This window comes from Nerophis ophidion, linkage group LG05 (assembly GCF_033978795.1).
Source record: "Nerophis ophidion isolate RoL-2023_Sa linkage group LG05, RoL_Noph_v1.0, whole genome shotgun sequence".
Classification (NCBI taxonomy): Eukaryota; Metazoa; Chordata; class Actinopteri; order Syngnathiformes; family Syngnathidae; genus Nerophis; species Nerophis ophidion.
The window spans coordinates 43,280,115-43,292,684 of record NC_084615.1 but is presented as its reverse complement, the minus strand read 5'-3'; the positions used below and the strand labels follow the sequence as shown (position 1 = coordinate 43,292,684).

General features: G+C 41.4%; 1 protein-coding gene across 1 annotated transcript in view; it reads left to right on the top strand.

Annotated features, from left to right (window-relative positions):
- Positions 1-5,144: 5,144 nt before the first annotated feature.
- Positions 5,145-12,570, top strand: part of LOC133553138 (kelch-like protein 29) — a 600,020-nt gene continuing 592,594 nt past the window's right edge. The window contains exon 1 of the mRNA XM_061901009.1: positions 5,145-5,374. The gene's annotated coding sequence lies outside the window, so the exon portion shown is untranslated. The remainder of the gene's footprint in view (positions 5,375-12,570) is intronic.

Genomic DNA, 12,570 nt, shown 5'->3' with positions numbered 1-12,570 from the left:
CCCCATAATGACAATCTGAAAAAAAAAATTGAAATGTTTGCATATTTTATTATAAATAAAAACTGAATCAAATGTACACTGAACAAAAAATATAAATGCAACACTGTGGTTGTTCTCATTTTTGAACGTAAAGATCTAAAACTTTTATTATATACAAAAACTGTTTCCATATGAGTTGGGAAATTGTGTTAGATGTAAATATAAACAGAATACAATGATTTGCAAATCCTCAACTCATATTCAGTTGAATGCACTACAAACACAAGATATTTGATGTTCAAACTCATAAACTGTATATTTTTTGCAGATAATTAACTTAGAATTTCATGGCTGCAACACGTTCCTAAGTAGTTGGGAACGGGCATGTTCACCACTGTGTTACATCAACTTTTCTTTTGTGTGAAGTGAATTATATTTCTATAACGCTTTTCTCTAGTGACTCAAAGCGCTTTACATAGTGAAACCCAATATCTTAAGTTACATTTAAACCAGTGTGGGTGGCACTGGGAGCAGGTGGGTAAAGGGTCTTGCCCAAGGACGCAACGGCAGTGACTAGGATGACGGAAGCGGGAATCGAACCTGCAACCCTCAAGTTGCTGGCACGGCCACTCTACCAACCGAGCTATGCTCTAACAACACTCAATAAACGTTTGGGAACTGAGGAAACTAATTGTTGAAGCTTTGAAAGTGGAATTCTTTCTCATTCTTGTTTTATGTAGAGGTTTAGTCGTTCAACAGTCCGGGGTTTCCGCTGTCGTATTTTACGCTTCATAATGCGCCACACATTGTCGATGGGAGACAGGTCTGGACTGCAGGCGGGCCAGGAAAGTGCCCGCACTCTTTTACTACAAAACCACGCTGTTGTAACACGTGGCTTGGCATTGTCTTGCTGAAATAAGCAGGGGCGTCCATGATAACGTTGCTCCAAAACCTGTATGAACCATTCAGCATTAATGGTGCCTTTACAGTTACCCATGCCTTGGGCACTAATATATCCCCATACCATCACTGATGCTGGCTTTTGAACTTTGTGCCTTTAACAATCTGGATGGTTATTTTTCTCTTTGTTCCTGAGGACACCACGTCCACAGTTCCCAAATATAATTTGAAATGTGGACTCGTCAGACCACAGAACACCTTTCCACTTTGCATCAGTCCATCAGAAATGAGCTCTGGCGCAGCAGAGCAAGCGGCGTTCCTTGGTGTTGTTGATAAATGGGTTTTGCTTTGCATAGCAGTTTTAACTTGCACTTACAGATGTAGCAACCAACTGTAGTTACTGACAGTGGTTTTATGAAGTGTTCCTGAGCCCATGTGGGGATATCCTTTACACACTGTCTGTTTTTGATGCTGTACCGCCAGAGGGAATAACGGTCCGTAATATCATCGCTTAAGTGCAGTGATTTCTCCAGATTCCCTGAACATTTTGAAGATTTTACGGAACGTAGATGGTAAAATCCCTAAATTCCTTGCAATAGCTCGTTGAAAAATGTTCTAAAACTGTTTGACAATTTGCTTACAAATTGGTGACCCTCGCCCCATCCTTGTTTGTGAATTACTTAGCATTTCATGGAAGCTGCTTTTATACCCAATCATGGTACCAACATGTTATGTTCCCAATTAGCCTGCACACCTGTGGCATTTTCCAAATAAGTGTTTGATGAGCATTTCTCAACTTTATCAGTATTTTTTACCACCTTTCCCAACTTCTTTGTCACATGTTGCTGGCATCAAATTCTAAAGTTAATAGTTTGCACAAAAAAAAATGTTTATCAGTTTGAACATCAAATATGTTGTCTTTGTAGCATATTCAGCTGAATATGGGTTGAAAAGGATTTGCAAATCATTGTATTCCGTTCCTATTTACATCTAACACACTTTCCCAACTCAAATGAAAACAGGGTTTATACACAACAGACCTATGCCTCAAATATTGTTCACAAATCTGTCTAAATCTGGGTGAGCATTTGTTCAGTGCCAAGATAATCCATCTCACCTCACAGTTGTGGCATAACAAGATGCTGATTTAACAGCCTCATTATTGCACAGGTGTGTCTTAGGCTGTCCACAATAAAAGGCCACTCTACAATGTGCAGTTTTATCACACAGCACAATGGCACAGATGTTGCAAGTTTTGAGGGAGTGTGCAGTTGGCATGCTGACTGCAGCAGACTGCACGTTGCTCGTGAAATGATTTTTTTTTTTTCTCTACCGTAAATCGTCTCCAAAGGTGTTTCAGAGAATTTGGCAGTACATCCAGACCGCAGACCACGTGCAACCACACCAGCCGAGGACCTCCATGATTGTCTCGAGACCAGCCACCCGGACAGCTGCTGCAACAATTGGTTTGAATAACCAAATAATTTCTGCACAAACTTTTGAGAAACCGTCTAAGGGAAGCTCATCTGCATGCTTGTTGTCCTCATTGGGCTCTCGACCTGACTGCAGTCCGTCGTCGTAACCGGCTTGAGTGGGTCAAATGCTCACATCTGATGGTGTCTGGCACGTTGGAGAGGTGTTCTCTTCACGGATAAATCCCAGTTTTCACTATTTAGGGCAGATGGTAGACAGCGTGTGTGGCATCGTGTTGGAAAGCAGTTCACTGATGTAAACGCTGTGAATGCAGTGGCCCATGGTGGGGTTGAGGTAATGGTATGTGCAGGCCTATGTTATGGACAACACACACAAGTGCATTTTTCTGATGGCATTTTGAATACACCAATACCGTGACCAGATCCTAATGCCATTTGTTGTGCTATTCACCCGAGACCATCACTAATGTTGTAGCATGACAATGCACCACCCCATGTTGCAAGGATCTGTACACAATTCCTGGAAGCTGAAAACATCCCAGTTCTTGCATGGCCAGCATACTCACAGGACATTTCACCCATTGAGCGTGTTTGGGATGCTGTGGACAGCGTGTTACAGTTCCAGCCGAGTGGACCGACATTCTACAGGCCACAATCAACAACCTGATCAACTTTATGTGAAGGAGATGTGTTGCCCAGCGTGAGGCAAATGGTGGTCACCCATGATACTGACTGTTTTTGTCACCCCGCCCCAGACCCCCAATACATCAAAACTGTAAATTTTAGAGTGGCCTTTTATTGTGGGCAGCCTACACTGCAAAAAGTCAGTGTTCAAAAACAATAAATAAAAATACAAAAAAAGGGGTATTTTTATTTGAACTAAGCAAAATTATCTGCCAATAGAACAAGAAAATTTGGCTTGTCAAGACTTTCCAAAACAAGTAAAATTAGCTAATCTCAATGAACCCAAAAATACCTTAAAATGAATATATTCTCACTAATAACAAGTTCACTACTATATAAGTACGTATTTTCTATTGTTTCGTTGAAAATAAAACAGCAAAGTCCATTTGGCTGTCATCTGTTTTAATATAAGACACAAATGTGTCAAAGTCATGATTTTTTTTCATGCTTGAAATGAGAAATTATTACTTTAAAAAAGTAGTTTTATACTTGTGAGTGTTGATGACACAGTTTTGCAACAGTTGATATTCTAGTTTGAAGCATATTTTACTCAATCCAGGTCATAAAATCTCAGCAACAAGCTGTAATATCTTACTGAGATCATTTAGAACCAAAACCCTTGAAACAAGCAAAACACTCTAACATAAAATCTACTTAGTGAGAAGAATTATCTTACCAGATAGAAAATAAGCATATATCACCATTATTTGAGATATTTAATCTTACTTAGATATAAGGCACACCTGTGCAATGATCAGGCTCTTTAATCAGCATCTTGATATGTCACACCTGTGAGGTGGGACGGATTGACTTGGCAAAGAACAAATGCTCACTAACACAGATTTGTGAACAATATTTGAGAGGAATAAGTACTTAGTGTGTGTGTGTGCTTCACGGTGGCAGAGGGGTTAGTGCAGGGGTAGGGAACCTATGGCTCTAGAGCCAGATGTGGCTCTTTTGATGACCGCATCTGGCTCTCAGATAAATCTTAGCTGACATTGCTTAACACGATGGGGCTGTATAGCTCGGTTGGTAGAGCGCCCGTGCCAGCAACTTGAGGGTTGCAGGTTCAATCCCCGCTTCTGCCATCCTAGTCACTGCCGTTTTGTCCTTGGGCAAGGCACTATACCCACCTGTTCCCAGTGCCACCCACACTGGTTTAAAAATGTAACTTAGATATTGGGTTTCACTATGTAAAGCGCTTTTGAGTCACTAGAGAAAAGCGCTATATAAATATAATTCACTTCACACTTCACTTCACGATAAGTCATGAATAATTCCGCTGGTAATCACAGTGTTAAAAATAACGTTGAAATTATAAAACATTATCATGCATTTTAATCCAACCATCCATTTTCTATCGCACCTGTTCAAGATGTCGCATTAATGTTAGGAAGAATTCTATTTATTATTGGTTAACTTTAGAATAACAATGTTATTTAAAAAAAAAAAAAAAAGAGAGACTTATTATATTATTATACTCTAAAAATATTGGTCTTATTTAAAAATGCACACATTTAGTTGTATTCAGTGTTAAAAAATATTACATGGCTCTCACGGAAATACATTTTGAAATATCTGGCTTTTATGGCTCTCTCAGCCAAAAAGGTTCCCAACCCCTGGGTTAGTGTCTGCCTCACAATACGAAAGTCCTGAGTAGTCCTGGGTTCAACCCCGAGCTCTTGATGTTTCTGTGTGGAGTTTGCATGTTCTCCCCGTGAATGCGTGGGTTCTCTCCGGGTACTCCGGCTTCCTCCCACCTCCAAAGACATGCACCTTGTGCGTGTGTGAATGTTGTCTGTCTATCTGTGTTGGCCCTGTGATGAGGTGGCGACTTGTCCAGGGTGTACCCCGCCTTGTAGCTGAGATAGGCGCCAGCGACACCAAAGGGAATAAGCGGTAGAAAATGAATGGATGGAAGTATTTTGTGTAAATAGTAAAAGTTTTATATCTTTGAGTTCAACGCATGAAAAAGCGGAGCAAAAACAAAAGAGTTGCGTTCATATTTTTGTTCAGTATACATAAATATTGTCAGCTTTTGCCATGAAACTCAAAAGTGAGCGCAGGTGCGTCCTGTGGCAACCAACCATCCTTAAGGTAATTTGGAGTCCACCTGTGTTTAGTTCAGTTGGTTGGACATGCTTTAGAAATGCACACACCTGACAGTGCACGGCAGAGCAGAAACCAAGAATGAAGTTGTCCTAAAACCTCTGAGACAGTATTGGCTCGAGACATAAATCTGGGGAAGGGTATGGAAAAATATTTGCTGCCCTGAAGGTCTCAATTGGCACAGTGGCAAATCATCTGTAAAGAGAAGATGTTTGCGACTGGGGGTCGTTCTCCCTAGATGCAGCAGGAACTCTGGAAGCGACGTGCAGGTAAGGCAATGATTTATTGTCCGTAAAATCATGCAAAAATACAAACGAACAAAAAGCAGGCCGATAGCGCGGGAGCTATGGCGAAGCTTAACACAGGAATTCAAAATCCAAGACAAATACTTAGCAGACGGGTTGCATGGAAGCAAGTAGACAATGTAATGCAAACAAGAAAGCCAGACTGATTGTGGAAAGAAACGGTAATGAATAGCGCTCTGATTAGTGCCCAGGAGCAGGTGAGTGTCCCGAACACTAATCAGAGGCAGGTGAAGCTAATCTGCAGTCATGGCAACTGCAACACAAACCCAGGGGCGCAACAAACAGAACAGAAGTAGTCAAAACTAACAGAACAAAACGTGATCCGGGCAACGGATCATAACACCTCATGTAACAGTTGCATGTCATTCCTACTGAAAACGAACGTAGGTTCAAATCCAGAAAATTGCGTATGCAAGTAAAAATCCGATGCATTAAAGTCTTTACATGCACGAATCCAAGCACATGTATTTGTTACATCGCAATCTACTCGGCTGCAGATGTGGTAGTGTCCGCCCTGAGATCGGCAGGTCGTGAGTTCAATCCCCGGTCGAGTCATACCAAAGACTATACAAATGGGACCCATTACCTCCCTGCTTGGCACTCAGCATCAAGGGCTGGAATTGGGGGTTAAATCACCAAAAAAGATTCCCGAGCCTGGCCACTGCTGCTGCTCACTGCTCCCCTCACCTTCCAGGGGGTGGAACAAGGGGATGGGTCAAATGCAGAGGATACATTTCACCACACCTAGAGTGAGTGAGTGAGTGACTATGAGTGGTACTTCAACTTAATGTGTGCATGGCTTGCAGAGACTACTTTCCCACTTGGCAGCCACCTGGGGCGCCATCTGTTGGAGGGGGAGCCAAATTGCAGAATTAAAAAAAATAATAATAATAAAAATGTATGTATAATGTGCACTGTGTACACTTAATTGGAATGTTTTCTTTAAAAAAAACATAGCTGTTACATGAACCTGACTGAGAAGGCTGGGTTAGGAGTGGGAGGCAGAGTCACAATGCATTGTGCCAGTGGTTCTTAACCTTGTTAAGTTTGATATGCGCATTCGCCGAACCCTTCTTTAGTGAAAAACAAAATGTATTTCCTTAATTTCATCTTAATTTGCAAATATTAGTCATAAAATTATGTTATGTTAAATAAATAATAATAAAGACATATTTTATGAACACAAAGTTACAGTAATGTACACATGATCCCATGTTTACATCTCATTGTGCAACATGTGAATGTTTTAGTGGGACCTAAATGCGATATCTGAAAGAGGTACATATTATTTCCAAAGCAGGACACCCCACCTAGTACACAGCTTGTGAAAAACAATATTTGTTATTGTTATTGTAAGTGGGCCAAGACCTTTATATTAGAAAAGAATCTCATGGAAATGACTGCTGTCATTTGATTATAATAATAAAAGATTCAACTTGTCGTTTAGTCAGGTTTGGGACTGGTGTGCTGCTGGTGTGGCCACAATGCATGTGCACGTCTGACGTCGCTCACATGTGCTCCACTGAGTGCTCAAGGAGTTTTTGTGTTTCCTCAAGCATATTGAAAATTAGAGGGAACATTGTTTGGGGGTATCCACACTGCAAAAAGTGAAATCTAAGTAAGGTGAAATATCTCAAATAAGAGTGATATTTGCTTCTTTTCTGTCTGATAATATAATTCTTCTCATTAAGCATATTTTATGTTTGTGTTTTACTTGTTTTAAGTGTTTTGGTCCTAAATGATCTCAGTAAGATATTACAGCTTGTTGCTGAGATGTTATAACCTATATTGAGTAAAACGTGCTTGAAACCATTTTTGTCCAAATGTCCAAAACTCATCCAGCAAAGTCCCACGGCAAGTGGGGGAGAAAAGTGTGAAAAGTCGACAAAAGTCCTCAAAAATATTGAAAATACCAACCCAGGTTCCCGTCCCACAAGTCCCGGGATGGTCAAAATGTCCTAAACACACCCAGCAGAGTCCCACAGGGAGGGGGGATAATAGTTGGAAAATTGGGCAAAAGCCCCAAAAATTTTCTAAATACCTACCCGGGTTCGAGTCCCACTCGAACATTTTACCGACTTTTTTCACTTTTCTCCCTGCCTTCCCGTGGAACTTTGCTGGGCGCGTTTTGGACGTTTTGGGACTCGAACCTAGGTAGGTATTTTGAAAATTTTTGGGGACTTTTGCCGACTTTTCTCACTTTTGTCCCCCACTTCCTGTTGGACTTTGCTGGTTGTGTTATGGACATTTTGGGCATCCTGGGACTTGCGGGCCATACATAAGATTTTATGTTGAGGGTTTTACTTGTATTAAGTGTTTTGGTCCTAAATGATCTCAGTAAGATATTACAGCTTGTTGCTGAGATGTTATGACCTGTATTGAGTAAAACGTGCTTGAAACAATTTTTGTCCAAATGTCCAAAACTCACCCAGCAAAGTCCCACGGCAAGTGGGGGAGAAAAGTGAGAAAAGTCGCCAAAAGTCCCCAAAAATATTGAAAATACCTACCCAGGTTCCAGTCCCACAAGTCCCAAGATGGCCAAAATGTCCTAAACACACCCAGCAGAGTCCCACAGGGAGGGGGGATAATAGTTGGAAAATTGGGCAAAAGCCCCCAAAATTTTTAAAATTTAAAATTTTTAAAAGTCCCACTCGAACATTTTACCGACTTATTTCACTTTTCTCCCTGCCTTCCCGTGGGACTTTGCTCGGTGCGTTTTGGACGTTTTGGGACTCGAACCTAGGTAGGTATTTAGAAAATTTTTGGGGACTTTTGCTGACTTTTCTCACTTTTGTCCCCCACTTCCTGTTGGACTTTGCTGGTTGTGTTATGGACATTTTGGGCATCCCGGGACTTGCGGGGCCATACATAAGATTTTATGTTGAGGGTTTTACTTGTATTAAGTCTTTTGGTCCTAAATGATCGCAGTAAGATAGTACAGCTTGTTGCTGAGATATGATGACCTGTATTGAGTAAAACATGCTTGAAACTAGAAAATCAAGTGTCGCAAAGCTGTGTCATCAACACTCACAAGTATAAAACAACTTTTTTAAAGTAATCATTTCTTATTTAAAGCATGAAAAAAATAATCATGATGCCGAGCACATATCATTATGTCAAGATAATGGCACTAGCATTTACTTCATTTAACAATATTTTTCAACATATTGAGCCAAAGGTCTCTTTTTTTTCTACCAAGAAAAGTGCATGTGTTATTAGTGAGAATATACTTATTTTAAGCTATTTTTGGTTCATTGAGGTTAGCTAATTTTACTTGTTTTGAAAAGTCTTGACAAGCCCAATTTTCTTGTTCTATTGGCAGATCATTTTAGATCAAATAAAATACCCCTCATTTTTGTATTTTTTTTTCTTGTTTTTGAACACTGACTTTTTGCAGTGCATAATACGCCGATAGAGAGAAGTTTTTATATACAAGATGAGTCGGGTGTGTCTTGACCTCCGCGGCAGAGGCTCCGTCGAACCCAGGTTAAGAACCAGTGTGCTGGAAGAAGGATAGTGGGGCAATTTGATCTAATTGATGAATCTTGTACAATGAAAATGGGGGGTGGGGGGAGACTTCTGGTCGGGAAACGCATGCTTAGTGGGGGTTCTGTGGAAATGTGACCTTTGCAATGTTTTATTGGCACTTTTGCTAACTCCGGCCATCAATTCCACCATACTTTTTACGCACCTTCTTTGTAAATTGCACCGGTGATGCCTGGCGGAGGGAAATCCAACAAGTCAGGCCGCTCCAAGCCTTGTGCGTCTCCAGGTCCAGATATCATGGAGTAGTTGGCCGTCTGCCATTTTTGCAGCACTAGTCAGAAGATGGACGAAATGCGAGCTGACATCCTCGACAATCTAAAATCTGTTTTTAAAGGGGAGATAACAGCTGTTTTGTAGTCATTCGACAACATATCGGGGCCATCGTTAGCCTGGAGCTTGCTGCTAATGCTATTCCGAGCTAAAAAGAAAAAATATGTTTATACAGTAACCTGTCCTCATCATGAGCAGGATTAAAGTTTATATCAATATTATTATATTACATGAATTGTTGCGATCCGTGACTCGGCTCTTCACATGTTGTTTATTTTTCCATCTTTGTTTCATTCTCTTTCTGAACCACTTACTTGCTGTTTAGTCCGTCACCATGGTACTCATCAGTCCACCTGCTACTCCTGGTCCACACACACCTGTTTGTCTAATCACCCTCCTATTTAAGCCAGCCTCTTTGTTTATTTCTTTCTGGGTTCATAGTTTGCTCTCACGCAACTGTACGTCTGGTTTTGATCGTTTGCTTTCACGCAATTCGTATGTATGTTCCCGCTAGCTTTTACGCTAGCCATTTGTTTATTCCAGCTCACATGCTGAGGAATTGTTTTTCTGTTTTTTGTGTGCTTTCGTGCCAGCTTAGTTGTTTACTTTTACTTCCTAGTTCTCATACTAGCGTTTTTTTGGTTTGCCTTTTCTTAAGCTCCAGTGTTTCTGTTCAGAGCTCATTTTTATTATTCAAAATACATTTATTATATCTTACCTCTTGCTGTATTAATGTCTACGCATCCACGAAGGGACATTCCCGGCAGCACTGTGCCGACCAGTCTTAACATGAATATTAATGTTCAATTAATGAATCAAAGTTTACTCATAAAGCCCTTAATCACAAATGTCTCAAAGGGCTGCACAAGACACAACATCCTCAACTAAGATTTCACATCAGGGCAAGAAAAAACTCATTCAAAAAATCTAACAATTTAATTAAGAAGTCAATAATGTGAAGCATTAAATGCATAGTGGATAGAGTGTCTGCCCTGAAAGCGGTAGGTCCTGTGTTCAAACCATACCAAAGACTATAAAATGGGACCCATTACCTCCCTGCTTGGCACTCAGCATCAAAAGTTGGAATTGGGGATTAAATCACCAAAATGATTTCTGGGCGCGGCCACCGCTGCTGCGGGTCAAATTTAGAGGACAAATTGCACCAAACCTAGTGTGTGTGTGACAATCATTGGTACTTTAATTTTGAACTTTAATTTGTGTCTTTGCCTCTATATGTTTTACATTGTTAAAGTCAAGTGTTGACCAGCCCGAAGGTTGGAGTGGGTAAAAGGGGTTGGGGGTTGTAAAATGTCTCTGATTGGCTCATCAGTCAGTCTGAGGAGTAAATACTGTACATTTTGGCACTTTTAATGTGAACTCTAACCAGGGGCGGTTCTAGGCATGCTTATATGAGGGGGCATCATGTGTACACATCGTGCCCCAGCACTTTTTTTTCTGTGCCTATAGTAACGATGCTTTCTTCATTGAAATGGGTCTTTAGCTATGTGTCCAACCCCAACCTGGAGTAGTGGATAGCACTTTGTCAGGCCTCTACCTTCAGACATGTCCAACTTGGGTGTCCCACCTGAAGACTAAGCTCCTGCTGGTATAGCTCTTACGGTCACTGAGGCACGCGAACCCCCTGACCACAATAAAGTGGCAATCCCTCAGGGGGGGAACATTAAGAGCGCTGCCATATTTCCGACAGGGGAAACAGAAGCAGGCGTCTCGCACCACAGAATACTATAGCCATGGTCGTGTGCGGTACCAGGCGGGATTGAATGATCTTAATGTTGTACCAAATGCAAGCTTTGGGTAGCCACCCAGTATTGGCTGAGATGGTGAGTTGCCATTTAAGCCACTGGGTAGCTGAGCAGGCTGCTTTGGGGGAGCGCATGTTGGGGGGACGGAGGGAGCTGGTGCAAGAGAAACAGTGCTTGCTGGTGCTAAAGGTGCAGTATTGCTAGCTGCTGTCCCTGGTGTACTAGCAGTAGCATCATTGCTACTACTACATGCAGGTGCAGGAATAGACTTTTTAAATGCTCTGAAAAATGGATGCATTACAGAGCATTAACTTTCTCTTTGTGAGCTGCTGGAAGCTGGAGCAGAAAATAAGTAAGCTTGAACAACAACAGAAAAAACCCGCTGTGATTACATGGAGAAAAATGACAACAGTACAGGACTACAGCCTGGGGCGGGGCTTTACGTAGGGCAGGGGTGTCAAAGTCAAATACAGAGTGGGACAAAATTTTAAACGGAACAAAGCCGCGGGCCAAGGTTGAACAAATTAACCTTTTAATAGGGACCCAAACAAGTTTTGCATTAAATATTGAACAAGCAAGGCTTATATAACTTTAGTGACATGCAAAATCCAGTTTTCAAATAATAATAATAATAATAACGCCTTCCGCCCGATTGTAGCTGAGATAGGCGCCAGCGCCCCCCGCGACCCCGAAAGGGAATAAGCGGTAGAAAATGGATGGATGGATGGATGATAATAATAAAAAAAAACATCAATGGCATATAAAATAACATTTAAATAAAAATGTTTTGCCTTTTTTTCTATTTGCAATCTTCTGAGGTAAATATCAATTTTTTTCCACAGGCTAATAATAAATTTGAAAATAAAATAACAATAATGAATGAACATAACATTCAAGCCTTGAAGTAGCAAGAGAAAATGCATGAATAAAACGTTAATTATTGGTCAGTTTGCTGGAAGTTTCCCAGAAGAGTTAGTGCTGCAAAGGTTTCTGGGTATTTGTTCTGTTGTGTTACGGTGCGGATGTTCACCCGAAATGTGTTTGTCATTGTTGTTTGGTGTGGGTTCACAGTGTGGCACATATTTGTAACAGTGCTAAAGTTGTTTATACGGCCACCCTTAGTGTGACCTCCATGGCTGTTGACCAAGTATGCATTGCATTCACTTGTGCGTGTGTGTAAAAGCCACAAGTGTCATGTGACACGCTGTTAGTATGGAGGAAAAGCGGACGTGATGACAGGTTGTAGAGAACGCTAAAGGCAGTGCCTTAAATGCACGGCCCCAATATAGTTGTCCAGGTGGAAATCGGTAGAAATTCGGGAGAATGGTTGCCCCGTAAGATTTTCGGGAGGGGCAATGAACTTCGGGAGTCTACCGGGAAAATTAGGAGGGTTGGCAAGTATGAGTATTAGCGGTGAATGCGGTGTTACAGCGGCACCGACGCTGTATAACACCGGCGGGCCAGATCTAATGCTAAATTGATATTGCCTCAAGGGCCAAATGAAATTACACAGCGGGCCAAATCTGGCCCGCGGGCCAGAGTTTGACACCCATGACGTAGGGGTCTGTCAGACACAGGTCA